Source organism: Macaca nemestrina, chromosome 12, assembly GCF_043159975.1.
Source record: "Macaca nemestrina isolate mMacNem1 chromosome 12, mMacNem.hap1, whole genome shotgun sequence".
NCBI lineage: Eukaryota > Metazoa > Chordata > Mammalia > Primates > Cercopithecidae > Macaca > Macaca nemestrina.
The window spans coordinates 112442131-112460140 of NC_092136.1; the positions used below are offsets into that span (position 1 = coordinate 112442131).

The window sequence follows — 18010 nt, forward strand, 5'->3', positions numbered from 1 at the left end:
CCCCTTGTGGGAGGGAGCATGCAGATGAGCAGGTGCAGGAGCTTGGGAGAGTGTTTTTGGGCACTGGCAGGACCAAACTCTGTGCGGGCCCAGCAGCAACATCTAGTGGGGTGTTCATGACCCCTAAATTCCCAGAGGGCATGTTACAGTGCTCCTTTAGCTCTGCCATCCACGGACAGCTTAAGTGTTAACAACTCAGTTGGCCCTTTTGTATTTGCACACTTGGCTTCTGAGCTCTTCCAATGTCCGGGAAAAATGAGGTTGCACAAACGAATTGAAGGATGATAAATGTGGGGGATTTTATTGCTGATAAAAGTGGCTCTCAGCTGGAAGGGGAGCTGAAAAGGGGGTGGGGCAGGAAGGAAATCTTCTCCTGAACTCCAGCCATCTTCAGCCAGATTCTTCTCCACTGTTACACCATCAAGCTGTCCCGCTGCAGTTAAGCAGCTTCTCTCTAATGTCCAGCCATAGTCCCCAGTGTCCAGCCATAGTCCCCAGTGTCCAGCTGCTTCTCCTCTCTTCCAGCTGAGTCTGAGGTTTTTATAGGCACAGGATGACGGGGGCAGTGGGGAGTGGTGGGCCATGGGTTTAGGAAAAGGCAACATTCGAGCAGGAAAACAGGGATGTCAGTTCTCACTTTGGGCTGTGGTTTCAGGCTTGAGGGTGGGGTTTTGTTGGGGACCTGCCCTTTTCTGCCTAGAATTTCTCTGCCTCCTGTCCTTATCACATGCATAGTGTCACAGAAGTTATCCAAGTTTCCTTGCTTCTACAAGGGAAAATGGCAATGAGAGGGAGGAAGGGATACATTTTGCTTTAGAAATGTATTTTTAATTTTTTAAGGACAGTCTAATTAAGATGACTTCTTTACTACAAAAGCAATACTTGTTCACTATAAAAAATTAGAAAATACAGATAAAGCAGGAAACAGAAACTATAAACTGTAGGGGAGAAAAAATAATTTCTTTTCTTTATCTTTTTTGGTTCTAAGTTGAGATACTCTCCTGAAAACAAAAGTCAGACTAACAAAAGAAAAACAAGCAGAAGTTTATTAACATGTACTATACTCATCACACAGAAGAGGCCTCAGTTCAAAACTCTTTTTCTCTCTCAAGGCAGTGGCTTTAGAGGCCTTGCTTAAATAGTGTTTTAACAAAGAGCCATAAATTCTATTCAATGACAAGACAAAGAGGAGAGTATCTTCAGGCTTCCAAAAGGCACGAAAATGTGGGAAGGTAGATTTACGGTAAGAGTAAAGTCAGCTCACAGATCCTCTGGCAGCTGCTGTCTCTGAGATCTGCTTCTGAGCTGATAAGCAAATGTAGGGAAGGGGCCTACTTGTGGGTGGGGAAGGCAGGGAGGAGGAGCAAAGCGTGCCCTGCATTTCAACCTTTTTTGGCTCAACTGTCTTCAGCATTTTAGAGAGAAATATTTTGATTTCCTTCAAAACATTAATAACTCACCATTCCACAAATACATACCTTAGCGTTTATCTTTTTGATTGATATATGTAGATTTTACAAAAACAGTATGGTTTTGAATAATATTTGTGGTCTTCTTTTTCCATTTAAAATACATTGCGAATCAATGTCTAAGTTTAAGTAAATACTTCTCTACATCATTATTTTTAGGGGTTCACATTTTGACTGTGTCACACTATTTGACCAACTTCCTATTGCTGGACATGGAATCTGTTTCCAAGTTTTCATGATTATAAACACTGCTGAGCCAAACATCCTAGCTGTGTAATCTTTTGGCACGTGTCTAATTGCTTCCCTAGGATGAATTCCTAGAGCAGGACTTGCTGGGTCCAAGCGAATGCACTCACGTAGAGGTTTTTTTCAAAAATACTTACTGGCAAGGTACCGTCTAAAAACCTGTGCTGATTTATACTCTCACAATGTGTATGAGTCCCAGTGTCCATCAATTTAAAGCCCAAACCAGAGGCCTGAGCAGAAAGTGAGGCAGATATAACTAAACCCATACAACCTGGACATGACTGTAATACTCTCATCTTATGGTAAAATCAGTGGCATCTTTAAAGGTGCCTGTACTGGAATACTGGAAATGCTACAGAGAAGGATTTCAGACAAAGTTTAAGACAAGAAGCCAGAAACCCATAAGTAAAGTTACAAGGAAGATGATCTTCTCTTTCTTTCTCATGATAGCAGTGAGCTCTGATCCACTAGGGGGGACAAAGGGCCCTTCCCCATTTATTCCAACTCTCATCACTGTCCCTTTTTCTAGATTTCTAACCCTTTTTTCAAGTTTTAGACATTCAATTCCCTTGTCTCCCCTAAGGAGCATTTAGACAATGAGAATCATCAAATGGTAATATCTTCTTTTTGTGAGGGTTGAGGAAGACGTTTCTTTTTAGATTTGCTACCTGCTACTTTCCCAAGTCTCAGGTATATACATTCCACAAGTTCTCATCACCATTATTGCCAAGAAGCCTCCTGCTGGTGAAGCACCCTTTCAGATGACTTTCCTTTTGTCTCAAAGACTCCTGGGAGGTAGCTTGCTTTTTGTCCCTTTTTAATAGCTGCCACAGCTGATTTTACATCTTGGGGATTTTCTTCTCTGAGTAGAGGATATTTAAAAAAATCTAATTATTGTTGTGATTATCTTACCTTGGCAGTTAAGATGAGCAAAGTGAAGATGTTTCACTTCGTGCATTCTGTGCATGGAGATCTTTTCTGTAGACATCTTTTCCCCCTTGGGAAAAGACAGAAGTGAAGGCCTTTCCATTGTTCAAGGTTCAAGTAATGGCTCCACATGTACCGTGAGCTCAAAACAATGTTCTGTGGATCATGTGACCCAACATATGAATGTTTTGGTCTACTGAGCATCCCAAGAAGTAAAATAATAGTTGGAGTTTGAGGAAGGGGCATAGAAAAGGCCCAGACCCAGGTCAGGTGCTTGGGTGGCTAGACTCATCTGGTGTTAGGCTTGTCCAACCTTGTCAGAATGAGGATGTGGGATCCAGTGCTTCTCTGGTCCTCATCAGCCTCTTACATCAGGTCAGTGTGAGTCTTTTTTTTTTTTTTTTTTTTTTAACTCGGGGGCCCAGAATAGACAGTAGAGCCTGGGAGACTGGTGCCTTTTCCATCTTACTTTTTGGTCCATCCATGCCATAAATGGACTTCTTTTTCAATTGCTTCATGTCTTCACGTTTCAGAGTGTTCAGCTCAGATAAACCATTGGAGAGGACCAAGAGACTGTACATGATTGACATGAGTCCACTGAAGTCATCCTCCACCCAGTAGTACCCTCTAAGATGATCTCAGGAGGATGTGGTCTTTCTGGCTCCCTGTTTCCTTACTGTTTCTGAAGTATATAAATGTTTCTCACTTTAAGATATTATATATATCTTATAATATCTAATAAGATATATAATATATATAATAATGTATATCTTATAATTATAACATATATATCTTATTAGATATCTTATTGTAAGATAAGATTTTACAATCTTAAGATTAGATAAGATTAGATATATATAGTAAGATAGATATCATATATTATAATAATATATTATATATTATAACTATATTATGTATCTTATAATAATAAATATTATATATATTATATATATTATAATAAATATATATCTTTATATATATATATATATATTTTGAGACAGAGTCTCGCTCTGTCCCCAGGCTGGAGTGCAGTGGTGTGATCTCAGCTCACTGCAGCCTCTGACTCCCTGGTTCAAGTGATTCTTCTGCCTCAGCCTCCTGAGTAGCTGGGACTACAGGCATGCACCACCACACCCAGCTAATTTTTGTATTTTTAGTAGAGACAGGGTTTCACCATGTTGGCCAGGATAGTCTCGATCTACTTTAAGATATTTTAAAACCACTAGTTAACAGAAAGAAAGAAGCTGTGTAATAAAATTAGCAAACATGTGCCAGGTAAGATGAGGCAATTACCTGAAGTTCTCATGTGATCTATCTAGAAGTGTTGATGGGGCTGGCTTGTTGTTCAGAACCCCTCCTTTGATTCACTTCCTAGAGCGCCAAGAGCAAGAAGCTCTAGCTCCATTTATTTCCAGGTCTCTGGGTGTGGAGCCCCTCAGTTCCCCCTTTCCTAGGCCAGGAGTCCCTCCCCTTCCTCTCAGAGCCCTGGAGACCCATTTAGGCAGAGCATCAGGTATACATCACTCTCAAGGGAAGAATAAGAGACAGGGGATGGCTGTCTTTTTCCTAGTACTCGGAAAACAGTAAGTGAGTGGATAGAATTTCTCTACTTTAATTCATTCTCTTAAGCCTTTGATACCAGATACGCCACTTATGGAAGCTAAAATCTAGTTTTAGATGGTGTCTGATATTGTAAAAAAATTTTATGTTGAGCTATTTTAAGTTTAATATGTCCATATTTCATGATGCTCCATAAAGAGTACCATGCCTGAGAGTTGTTCAGCCATAAAGAACAAGTTTGAGTAATGCTGAAACAGGTCATATGGACGCTTCTTATCTCAAGTGAGGCATTTACATCTTGGAAAGATGGCGGATTCATGTGAAGGTATGTACACATCTTCCACTTGCCTCTAACAGAGCATAAGCTAAGCAGAGGGATGAGCCATTCAACACCTGGGCCCCTCTTCTTGATCTTCTTAAGTCCAGCCATGCTTTTTTTCTGTTTTTTTTTTTCTGTGGTCCTCCTCATTCCTATGACCATACTCTGCCTTGCAGGCAATAGAAACTATACCACTTTGCAAATCTCAATTTCAAACACATTATTTTCCAACCTACCAATTGTTCTACCTTCCTTGCACCGATACCTCCTCTTTTACAAATCTTTGCCTTCTTGGAGATCCTTAATCCTTTGACCCCACTCATTCCTCATTTCCACCAGCACCTGCTTAGCTTTACTTCCTAGTCCAGCCCAAATTCTATAGTTTTTCATGACAGTTCCTTACTAAATACCTTCAGTTCCTGTGCTCTTCTCTCCTTTCATTAAACTTTTGTCTTGTGAAACTCCTGTAGGGCTTCTAAGTGCAACTTTCCTTCTCCATGCCTGTTTCTGAGCAGCAGAGCACTAATGGAGAAAGCCACAAAACAAAGTTTTTTTTAAAAGAAATTAATTCATGATGACACATTTCAGTTGGGGAATCATAGCTGCCTAGCAACTCTACTGTGTTCTAATAGACTTATTCTTCATTTTCCAACATAATCATTTCACATCTTTTCCTCCCTCTTCAAATTCCATATTCCCTTATCAGCACTCATTCTCCATGGGTGACCTCAATCCTTTCCGAAGAAATAGAAGCTACTGGATGCTAATTCCCTATTGATCCTACAAATCCACCTGCATCAGCAACCATTTCCTCCTTCTCTCTTATTATAATGGAGAAATTATTAATTTCTTCCCTATTAAAAGTCAATTCTCAGATGCTCTGGTTCTGCCTCCTTCTACATTCTTAAAGATTATGTTTCTTGGTTATGCCCTGTCTCTACTGTGTCATTAATTTCTTCCACTCTACTGAATCATTTGCATCATACAAACGTGTTCTAGCATCTCCTGACTTATGAAACATCAAGAATATAGTAACCTTCCCTCAACCCTGTGCAATTCACCCAGTGTTTCCTTTTTGTTTTTCCTTCTTCTTTTTTTTTTTTGGTGGGTAGGGGAGGGAGTTGTTTGTCTTGGTCTCATACCTCATATTTACAACTCAATTCGTTCCCATCTGGCTGCTTCCACACTCTACTGAGACTGCTTTTCTAAAGGTCACTGATGACTTTCCAGTGGCCAAATCAGTCCTCCTCTTGACCTCTCAGCAGAATTTGACACTGTTGTTTATATTTCCTTCTTGAAACATGAAACTCTTTGTGAATGCTGTGACTTCTTGGCTCCTGTGTTTGTTTTCTTTTTCTACCCCGTGATCCACTCCTAGTTTTGTTTGCTGGGTTCTCCTCCTCTAAACGCTGGACTTCCTTGAGGCTAGATCATGAGACCTCCTTTCCCTTATCTACATTCTCTTTCTAGATATTCTCATTCCTGTGACTTTAAAATGCCACATAGGTACTGACAATTGTCAGATTTGTCTCTCCAGCCCAGCCCTATCATCTGAACTCCAGACTTTCATATCCAAATATCTACTTCACATCTCCTCCGGAATGTCCCACTGACATCTTGAGTTAACAAGTCCAAAAGAGAACTCTTCACTCCCACCTCTTCACTCAAAACCTCTCTTGCCTTGACTGCTCTGTCTCAATAAATGTCACTGCCACTCATCCAATTACCTAAATTAGAACTCTAGAAATTGTTCTTGATTCTTTCCTTTCTCTAACTCCTACCTTTCTAATCCAACAGCAAATTCTGTCAATTATACCTCCAAAATAGATTCTGCATTCATTTCCCATTTTCTACTGCCTTCACCAATCCACACTGCCATCACTTTCCAACAGAATGATTGAAATACTCTTCTAACTAGGCTTCCTGTTTCAACTTTACCCCTTGTATTCCCCAAACAGCAATACAAATGACCTTCCTAAAATATCTGTTAGATCATGCCACCTACCTGTATAAAATCCTTTAATGCAGTGTGAGTAAACCCAGCTCTTTCCCCTGCCTAACACAATACTATACCATCTGCCCTTACTTTCACCCCTTTAGGAATGGGATTCCCAATTCTGTTTGTTCCAGTGAATCTGACTTTATTTAAATACTCTATAGATTCTTCGTTCTCTGGGTGTGGCCCACTGTTCCAGATGATCAGCCTGAAATGATCTTCCATGATTTCTTTCCAATGAGAGCTTCTCACAGAGGCCTTCTTTAACTATAGTATCTAAAGAACATACCCTCTTTCCTTCCATTGTCTACCTTAGTCTTTTATTTCTTTGTTTCATTAGCATAATGCAGAAGGGTATTTTTGGTTGTTTGTTTTCTATAATTTTTACTAGAATTTATATTCTACGAGGACAGGAGTCATGTCTTCTGTGTTTTCATTGTGCCCCTATGCCTGGGGTAGTACCTAACTTTCAGGAATATAATTGTAGAATGTATGGATGAATAAATAGTGAATGTTAAATAAAGATATAACACCCAGCCCATTCAATAGACTTAATAGATCTTAGTTTACCTTCTCCTCAGTTCATGTGTACCTCCTCCTTTCTGGGATATAACAGGGTAACCCATTATGAAACTAAACATATTAAACAAACTATTTCTGTGCAAGATGAGCGACCAGTTAAGGTTCTTATTTTCTAGGATTGGTCTTGCCTTTCTTCAAATCCAACAGTCACTGTAGAGTAGGCAACAGGGTTTAATAAAGAAAAAAGGGCTATGAAGAGAGGAGCCCAGGAATGAATCCCTGCAGTCCTACTCTTGAGCTGTGCAACCTTGGGCAAGACATAGTCCTCTCTGATCATTCGTTTTTTTTTTTTTTTTTTTTTTCATTTGTAAAATGCGGAGAGTGATATCTCTTTTGTCTACTTCAAAGGGTTATAGTGGCAACTAGGTGGGATAATGTAAGTAAAAGACCTTGTCAATTGTAAAGTGTTGAACTAATGATTTCTAAGAGTTTCACCAAACTCTTTTTGTCAGGAAGTCAACCATGACTTTCAGATCCCTCCAAGGAATGATTTAAAGGTGCCTTTCTATAGTGCTTGACCTCTGCTAGGCTAGGGCTAGCTTAAGTCCTGTGAGCTCTTCCCACCCCACCTCCAGTTCCTACTTGTACCTTTCCCATAGAGAACATGTCAGTTGCTCTTTCTCCATAAAGCACAGTTCTGTCTGGTGGGACAGATAGCACGTGGGGCTCACCAGCCATTGCTGCAGAACCAATGGATGATATTTCCTGTTTGGGTCGGTCAAGGCTGATGGTCTGGAGCAGCCAGCCAAACCTGCTGTTCAGCATGCCCCTGCCACCCACAGCCCCTGCTGGAGGGGAACTGGAGCTGTGAAAACTTAGCTCCCACTTCCACCCGTCTTGCCCTTTGTGATAGCTGAACAGGTATTCCAGCTGGCTTGGCTACTACCAATCTTAGCTTCCACAAGAAGAGAGTCTTTCGGCTCTTACGGAGCCCACTGCTCAGGAGTGAGCTGGGTCACGATGCTGTACAAAGCAGTTTCTCCAGTTCCCCAGCTTGGGAGTGTTTGGCCCCAGGGTGCATTCTGGTGATCCCCTCTCACCTGTAGGTTTTCAGACAGCTTCATGGCCATGGGTGTCCCCCAGCCTTCCCCAGGCCTCAGGGCTTGGCTTATGTCATCTTTCTGCTTTCAGTCCCACCCTGTCCTTCTATCTCCTCTCTTGTCTTTCTCTGTCTTAACCTTCTGTCACCCAGACGGTGGGGATTGTTAATGGGTCCTCTTATTCACGAGTCTCCACATTCTGTCTGATAGACTACTGCAGTGGCTGCTCAGTGTGGGTGTTGAGTGCCGGGAAGGTTGTGTCTCCCAGGTGGGGCAAGAGCTCTTTGCTCCCCGCGCTGTGATTCAGTCGTGCCCCTATATTCTCTCAGCTGAAGGCTCTTCTGCATTGCCCAAGAGATCAATTTTATATTCCTTATCTAAGCACTCAAGGTTTCCTTCCTAATGTGGCTCTAAGTGTTCTCCCTAGGCTTTCTTCCTCCCATGCCCCAAGTCCCTGCTGGGGCCTCTCTGCTCTACTCTGTTCACTAGATACATTTTCTTTTCCCGCCTCAGTCCTCCCATGCTCCAAGGCTTACTCAAAAGTTTCTTCATTAATTTGACCCATGACGCTCTCTCTTTGCTCTCAAGGCCAAGCATCTCTCATCTGCACAGCACAGAGTAGCATCTTCTTTGCTGTTTTGCTTCATTATCCTTGTGTTCCTTGTGCACTATGTTTTTTCATTCCTATTAGATTTTAGGCTCCTTAAGGTTGGGATGGTATCTTTGCTTAGTGGTCAGGAGCGTATTTTGAGACCAAGACAAATTTGAGTGCAAATTGCGTCTCTTCCTCTTATCAGTTATGTCATCATTAGCAAGTTACTTAACTTCTCTGGGCCTCTGTTTCTTTATAAAATGGAGATGATAATAGACCTTACCTTTTAAGGTAAAAAAAAAAATGAGAAAGGAAGAGGTAATGTATGTAATGTATTTAGCACAATACCTGGCATATAATAAGTGTTCAATAAATGATACTAATAATAGTTATTTTTAAAAAGTCTTCTTTATCCCACAGCACCCATCCCAGAGCCAAGTGTATAGCTGATGCTCATCCAACAATTGTGGATTATCTAGCAATCTATATAGATTAATTCATACCAAGGGTTAAGAAGAAAGGAGCAGAACCGTGAACAGGCTTGCCCAGGGTGCCACACAGTGTAGCTGGTGTCAGTGCCCAGGTCTAAGAGTGCTCATGAGCTGTGGAATGGGTCATTTATCCCTGGTTTGGCCTGGAGGAGGGTCTGGCATCTGCTTCAGGCCTTTGCTATCCTAGTTCCTGGTACTAGGAGGACTACGTGCAACTGTATCTCTGCATCCATTAATTGTAGCCATTTTACACCTACACAAGATGATCCCCTAAGACACCAAATTATGCCATCCCCTTGTCTTAAAAATGATCACAAGGCCAGGCACAGCGGCTCACACCTGTAATCCCAGCACTTTGGAAGGCCGAGGTGGGTGGATTACCTGAGGTCAGGAGTTTGAGATCGGCCTGGCCAACATGTTGAAACCCCGTTTCTACTAAAAATACAAAAAATTAGCTGGGCATGGTGGCAGGTGCCTGTAATCCCGGCCACTTGGGAGGCTGAGGCGGAAGAATCACTTGAACCTGGGAGGCGGAGGTAGCAGTGAGCCGAGATCGCGCCATTGCACTCCAGCCTGGGCAACAAGAGTGAAACTCTATCTCAAAACAAACAAAATGACCATAGCATGAGGCCTCGAGATGATGGAGAGCTGACCCTTTTCTCACCTCGTGTGCACCGTCTGTCTCTGTGGGTGTCCTCAAAGCTCCCAGGACCGTGCCATGCTAGTAGCAGCTTCCGTTGCTCTGGGCCCAGTTCTAGAGGTGCCCTCAGGTCAGAGTACTGCAGACAGAACTCAGAAAACTTTGCAAAAGCAGCAGGGAAGAGGGGACGGGCAGCTTCTGGGAGAGAGGGAGTTGGAGCCTGACAAATGGAGATACCTTGTGTGAGATCAGCAAAAGAGAAGACACAGACACTTGACCTGGTTTGGAATTATTGCAAATCCATCAGGCTCTGTGCAAATTGAGACCATAATTCAGATTGTTCATATCATCACCAGCATCCCCATTTCCATTAAGCCCTGCCGTTCGTCTCTCCTGGGCCTGGCTCTGTCCAGCAGCTAATTGAAGGGGTCAAGCTAGCACTAAATCAACAAGCCAGTCCAGAGAGGTCAGCCCCCACCCCAGTCCTTCCAACTCAGAGGCTGTGGTTAACCTTGAACGGAATCTTATCTCCTCCTCAGCCTCAGAAGCAGCTTCAGTGGAAAGATGCTTGTTAACAGGGTGTGGTGAAAAGGGTACTAGACTAGAGGCCGGAAGAAGTGGGTTTGAACCCCAACTCTGCATCTCACTAGCTCTGTGACCTTCAGCAAGTTATAGAAACTGCTGAAACCTTGGGTTTCTCATCTGTAAAACGAGAAAGATAAAAGGCATACCTGCTCTATCTACCTCAAAGAGTGATATTAGGCAAATGCTGAAACATAGGCAAAGATGCTTTGAGGTTTATAGAACACTATGCAAATGTAGGTGCTTGTGGGTGCTTTCCTACGTGGCCTCCAGGGTCTGTGCCCAGTGGATACCCAGCGTCTGTCCAGCTTCTGTTCAGGCTGGCCTTGTCCCAGGTTTGGGGCTCTGTCTCCCTGTGCATCATGTCCCTTCAAGTAGGAGACTCAGAAAGAGCATTAGGTACCAATAGGGCTGGCAGCCAATGATGCGAGGCTGAGCTCTGGGCCCTCTCCCTTGGCCCTACTCACATGGAAAGGGAAGCAGAAAAGGACTTTTATTGAGCACTTACTTGACAGGCCCCTCCCTGGCTATTCTTCCTGCACACATACACTCTCCTTAGAAAATACCTCCAGGTAGCTATCATTATCTCCAGCTTTCAGAGGAAGAAAGTAGGTCATAAAGAAATTAACTCACTTGCCCATGGTCACCTAGCCAGTGAGTGGGGGATCTGAATTGGATTCATTCTGTCTGCCTCAAAGCCTACCTCTTCCGACCTCACCTGCTGACTCTCAACAGACCTTTCTGTACTTTGTCCTGGGGCAGAGTCAGGGCCGGGGACCAAGTGGTCACCCTCAGGGAGCAGAATTCCTTGCCGCAGAGGTAGGGGAATGCTAAGCACAGGTGAGGATTTCCACCTCTTTTGGAGACAGAGGGCAGCAAGACATCCTGGGGATTGTCCTGCACCTGTAAGCTCAGGTCTCAGTCCTGCCTGGGGTCAGCCCCCATGCTCGCCCTCTCCCACCTCAGCCCCCTCTCTGTGGGTATACCCATCTTGTTCCCCCCACACACAGCCCACCCGGGCTCTGACCCAACAAAGAGCTAGATGCAGGGCACTGTGCTCCAGCCCTTGTTCTCTAGCCCCGGACCACAGGGTGTGTCCCCATCACTCACCAGGGAGCCAGTGCCAGCCTCATGGCCTCAGAGCAACACAAACCACCCACTGTGGCTGGGGCTCCTCTCCCAAGCCAGGATAATTATTTCAATGGAATATTTTAAAGAGTCCTTTTCTAAATTAAACTACTAATAAATGGGATAGTAGCCGAGAGGGAAGAAAGGTCTCTGCTTAACATTGAAATAGAAATTAACCAGAAGGGGGAAAATAATGTCCTGAGAGGTTATCAGGAGGCAATTTGAATCCTGTTCCCCTGTGGATGGAGTCATCTGAAGTCTAGCTGGGTCTGCCTGCTGTGAGGACCTCAGATGCTAAGGGGAAAATGAAGTCAGCTGCCACAGAGGCCCCAACTCCCAGCTATGAGAAAAACGCTGGAAGGTGGACTTCATTTTCCATGTTTTATTCAAGACTTTTTTTTCCAGATATGCCTCGTGCTCAGGCTCTGAGTTACCACAAAAGCATCCAAACCCAGCCTGTGACATTCACCCCCGTTCCTACCACCTCCCTTGCTGAGGAAGGTCCTTTGACTCCTCCTCCAGAGGGAAAGAATAAAAAATCAGAACCCAAATGGCTATGGAAAGGGCCCTCTCCACTCTTTCAGCTGGGATGGGTCATGGCCCACTGTGGGGGCTCTGGTTCCAGGACTGACTCAGGGCTTCTTCAGCTTCCATCTGGCCATCTGACCGGGGTGGCATTCCAGGGGAAGTGACATAGCCTCCTGCCACTAGCGGGGAAGGGCCATCTGGTGAACAGCTGCCTCTGGTTGTCTGAGACACCTCGTTAAGGTGGCATTGGCAGCCACCTGCAGAGGCACAATTTGTAGTGTAGCTTACCCTGGTCTTGCTTCTGCCCATCCAGGGTGCTGGCCGCTTCCTCTGCTCCTGGGGAGTTGGCCCCAGTCCACCAGGACCTCCTTTCAGCGGAATGTTCTCCTCCAGTTCCCCTTCCACGTGCTGACTAAGTGTGTGCCTCACCCTCAGCATACAAAGGTTTGCTGGCTGGTAGGCCAGACTCTCAGGGCCCCTCAACCTTCTGGCTGCTCAGGTGTGACCCCTGCTGGTGGGAGTTGTGCTGGCCTGGGGGGGAACTTTTCTGGGCCTGGTGGCTGTAGCTTTCAGAGTCTGTTTCCGGCAGGAGCTGGCTCTGCTGTGTTTGTGTACATTTGTTCTTTTTTTTTTTTTTTTTTTTTTAAAGCTTGAATATTTTATTTCAACTGAGCAGTATGTGACTTTTTTTTTTTTAATTTATTTATTATTATTATACTTTAAGTTGTAGGGTACATGTGCATAACGTGCAGGTTTGTTACATATGTATACTTGTGCCATGTTGGTGTGCTGCACCCATCAACTTGTCATTTACATCAGGTATAACTCCCAATGCAATCCCTCCCCCCTCCCCCCTCCCCATGACAGGCCCCTGTGTGTGATGTTCCCCTTCCTGAGTCCAAGTGATCTCATTGTTCAGTTCCCACCTATGAGTAAGAACATGCGGTGTTTGGTTTTCTGTTCTTGTGCTAGATTGCTAAGAATGATGGTTTCCAGCTGCATCCATGTCCCTACAAAGGACACAAACTCATCCTTTTTTATGGCTGCATAGTATTCCATGGTGTATATGTGCCACATTTTCTTAATCCAATCTGTCACTGATGCACATTTGGGTTGATTCCAAGTACATTTGTTCTATCAGTAGACACTGGGGATTCCCGAGAAAGCTCCAAAGGCAGCTGTAGCCACAGTGGAGAGATAGCCATCCTGCCCTCTGCCAGGCTGGCCTCAGGGCAGTCATTCACACAGACCCCTCCAGTCCACAATCAGGGCTCCTTTAAGAAAGGCAGACTCTATACATCAAACCACAGCACCTTGTGCTCATCAAATTGTGTGATAGGTAGAGAGGAATGCCCAGTCCTAGCCTTCCTGTGGGACATTCCTTCTGATTGACACCAAGGCGTGATGACGGTGGAAATTCACTGGATTCATTGTCTCCATGGGTACGTTTTTTAATGGAGAAGGGCCTGAAGCCAGCAATGATTTATCCTAACTCCAGAGCAAAGAGTTGGTTCCAGTGGCAAGCCTGCAATGGAGTGATGATTCTAGATAGGGATGGGCCAGAGCCTTTCTGAGAACACCGACGGTAGCAGATGACACCACTTACGGAGTGTTTACTGCGTGCCAGGCATGCTCGTTTGAAATGATCTGCTAGTAAGCATCTTGCTGTTCTGCATTTGAATTCCGACCTGTCACCTGGTAGCTGCGGTCTTTGGGCAAGCCTCTTACCCTCTCTGAACCTTAAGTCCTTCTGGAGGTAAAAAGACATACTTTACAGAGAAATTGAGATGATTACATTTATATGATCCTTGTATGTGCTAATCGCAAAGGCACAAGACTCCTTGTCCAGTGATTAGCACATATTCAACATTCAATAAATGGTAGTAGTTCTTTCATTGCATCCATTTCCTTTTTTTTTTTTTTTTTTTTTTTGAGCATGATTTTGTGAGGCTAAGTGAAAAAAATATAGGGTATTAGTGCTTTGCAAATTGGAAGGGGAACATGCAATGTGTTTATTATTGATGTGATTTCTCACCCTAGGCAGTAGCAAACTTCTCCTCTCACTGTAACCTCGACCCCCAGCAGGGCAGCTCTCCCACCTTCTGAGTCTAGACCCCATCTAGGAGATGAGAGGGAGAACACATCACGCTCAGGAGCCAGACAGGCCGTGCAGCGGTACCATCCAATGTTGTTACCTCCCAGAATCATCCCCGGATTCGTCTTTAACTCCTGTGATGGTGTCTCATCGGATAAGCCAAACTGATTAGCGACATGAGAAAGTTTTTTATTCCCAAAGTTCAGAAAGCAGTCTCCACATTGCTTCTCTGTGCCTTTCTTTGTGAGAGGAAAGGAATTAGAGTGGATCGTATCAAGGTGAAAGTCAGTCCCATTCTCTCCCTACTTCCCTGAGAGCCATCCTGGACCTGCTCAGAGGAACACTGTCTTCTTATAATTGCATTTCCTTTCTGTCCTCTAAAAGCTTTTGTGCACCACTCCCTCACCCATTCACAGTAACACACTCTTTGGTTGGCCTTCTTTTCTCATTTCCTTTGCTTTATTTGGTAGCTGTTCTCATTTTTTTTTGCAGACTCTACTCAAATACATTTGATATAAAGGAAAAAACTTAGGACTTAGCATCAGGAAACTCAGTTCTGACACTAGCAGGGCGATTTTGGTAAAATCACTTAACTCCTTTGTGCCTCTGTTTCTTTCATTTGGTAAAATGGGATTAATAGTCAAATTACATAACAGATATTAAACTGCCTTGTAAATGATAAGCGCCATATAAAACTAGTTACGAGTCAAGTCTCACAGCCTCTGAGTTCCTTCTTGGCCCGGGTCTTTTTCTTCCTAGCTACTCAATACGAGGAAGACAGAGAAAAGCTAGCATGTAGTTAGAGACCAAATAACCAAAAAACAACCACTAAGTGCCAGGTGCATTTATATGTAGTATTCATTTAATACATTTTATCTTTGTTATGGAAATTTAAAAAACTTGCCTCAGTTTAATGTTATTTGTTCAACACCACACAATGATTAATCGGAGGATTTGAATTCAAATCTGTCTGATGCAAGAAGCGAGGCTTTTCTGCTTGTGGTAGGAGGCTAAATAATGGCCTCTTGCAAATATGTCCATATCTTCATTTCCAGGACCTGTGAATGTCACCTTATATGGCAAAAGCGACTTTGCAGATGTGACTAAGTTGCAGATCTTGAGATGGGGACATTATTCTGGATTATTGTGTGGGACAGATGTCACCACAAGGGTCCTTATAAAAGAGAAGGTGCTATGAAGACAGTAACAGAGAGAGATGGAGAAAGCGACCACGAGCCAAGAAATGCAAGAAATATAGCTGTGGTAGCTTGAAAAGCAAGGACATGGATTCTCATCTGGAGTCTCCAGAAGGAACCAGCCTTGCTGATACCTTGCCTTTAGACCAGTGAAACTGATTTCCAACTTCTCGCTTCCAGAATTATAAGAGAATAAATCTGTCGTTTTAAGCCCCAAGTTTGTGGTAATTTGTTCTTGCAGCCGCAGGAAATAAATACACCATTCTATCACGCTGTGCCCTTCACCATTTCATATTCTTTTTGCCACCTAAAAGGCCCAAGTTATAGCTTTTCCTAAGCTCTCCCATGTCCTAGGGTGACAGACTGGCCTTCCCAGTCAAAGCAATTGGCTGGCAAATACTTAACAGATACCTACTAGGAGAACCAGCCTGTGTAAGGCACTGTGAAAGATGGCAAGAAAGGGTCTTCAAGGAGAATATTAGTTATCTGTGGTGCAACTCTAAAATGCAGTGGCTCAAAACTGTCAACATTTTATTACCTCCCACGGTTCTGTGGCTCAGGAAGCCAAGTGGTTCTGGTTCAGAGTCTCTCATAGGGCCTCAGTCAAGATGCTAGCCAGGGCTGCGGTTATCTGGAGGCTCGTCTGCGGCTGGAGGATCTACTTTCAAGATGGAAAAAAAAGGTCTAGGATTTAGCATTTTAAAGTGTCTGACATTTCTTTCATTCTATAGTAAGTGATTCATGCAGTTGTTGGCAGACCTCAAGGGCTGTTCCTTGGCAGGAGGCTTCGGTTCCTCACCATATGGGCCTCTCCATTGGGCTGAGTGTCCTCATGGCACGGGCGGCCATCTTCTCCCCGAGTAAAAGATCACACAGAGTTGGGTTGGGGGAGGAAATAGGAAGTACCATGTTTTTATGATCTACTCTAGGAGTCACATGCTGTCACAGCCGCCACATTCTAATTGTTAGAATCAAATCACTAAGTCCAGCCCACATTCAAGCGACGAGGAAGAGAATTAGGCTCCACTTTTTGAAGAGACAAGGATTTGTGAACATATTTTAAAATCACCACAGGAGTTTTTGGTAGAGATGAGGGACCTGAATATTCCCACACTAGCGAACAACACAGGTCAGTCTCTAATGACAAGCAGAACTGAACTGTCTCTGGAGTGAGGATGCGGAAAATGAAGGTGAGGACTCCAGTGGTCAGGGAAGTTCTCTGGGAGCCAGGCATGGAAGAATGGGTAGGACGTTAAGAAAAACAGACACCACTTCTAAAACACAATGAGAAGCAAATGGTGATAATGGGGAAGGTGTAGTTGAAAAACAATGGGCCAGGCGCGGTGGCTCATGCCTCTAATCCTAGCACTTTGAGAGGCCGAGGTGGGCGGATCACGAGGTCAAGAAATCAAGATCATCCTGGCCAGCATGGTGAAACCCCATCTCTACTGAAAATACAAAAATTAGCTGGGTGTGGTGGCGTGCGCCTGTAGTCCCAGCTACTCAAGAGACCGAGGCAGGAGAATCGCTTGAACTCGGGAGGCAGAGGTTGCAGTGAGCCGAGATCTTGGCACTGCACTCCAGCCTGGAGATAGAACAAGACTCTGTCTCAAAGGGAAAAAAAAAAAAAGGAAAACAATGAACTTGGGCATCTGATAGACCTGGCTTGAACTTCACCTTTACTACTTACTTGAACTCATGCTGATATTCATGATTAAAGGCAACTGTTTAGGAAACTGCCTGTAGTGCATTCTGTTGTACTGGTTGGGCCATTCTCAGCTAAATCTTCTCGTCCTTATGAAAGAATCTATTGGGAATTTAAGGTACAGAGACTGGTATAATTTCAGTCAAATTCTGATTCTGAAGTGAGTAGCCTTGTACACAGTTTACCTGACAGCATGGTAGTGATGGTAACAGTTTTGATGAAGTTTAATTCCAGCCTCTGTATCTACAAGTTACCCTTCCATGTCAAAGGGGCATCTCTCTGATTTTTCCATATCTCGTCAGCCCACCTTGAGTAACTTTATTTTTTTTGAGAAGACAATTTTGCATGCTTTTGAACACAGGGTCCAGATAGTAATCTGCACATTTTATCTTAATAGGCAGATCTTGTTATAAAGCACCTTCTCTAATCCCTCTAATCCTTAATTATGGTCAAGGCTATATTTAACATTTAACTCTACTGCAGTCTCATCATTGTTTCTGCACCAAACTCAGGAACACGGCTACATGCTCATTTTCTTGACTTTGGACTACAACACCATCTGAGTTTTCTGCTTTAGAGAAATGAATGAAAATTCAGACCTGGAGATAGTTGGTGCCACGACATGGAGTGAAGTCTAATGGTTGTGTTCAGGGTGAGGTTATGTGGGAAGCCCTTGCTGATGGGAATACACGTTGCACATTCACATCCACTCTCCCCTATGTCTAACCCAGACCCTGTGCAAGTTGGGGTCACGAGCCACTGGTAATGTTTCTATTTAGAGGACCATAGTAAGCTTGGGTTGGATGACATTCTCTCTACACGTGGTTTTGGAATAAAGAAAGGTGAAAAGGCCCCCAGAATGTTTTCCTTTTTCATTCTCACCTCCAACTCCTGTAATCACCAGCACAACAGGA

General features: G+C 43.8%; 1 long non-coding RNA gene across 1 annotated transcript; it reads right to left on the reverse strand.

The window, feature by feature from the left end:
* Positions 1-248: 248 nt before the first annotated feature.
* LOC105493598 (uncharacterized) lies at positions 249-11327 on the reverse strand. The gene is made up of 3 exons (XR_011611067.1): positions 9887-11327; positions 4925-5043; positions 249-3324 (listed from the first exon to the last, which is right to left on the reverse strand). It is a non-coding gene; the product is annotated as an uncharacterized lncRNA (long non-coding RNA).
* Between the last annotated feature and the right edge of the window lie 6683 nt (positions 11328-18010).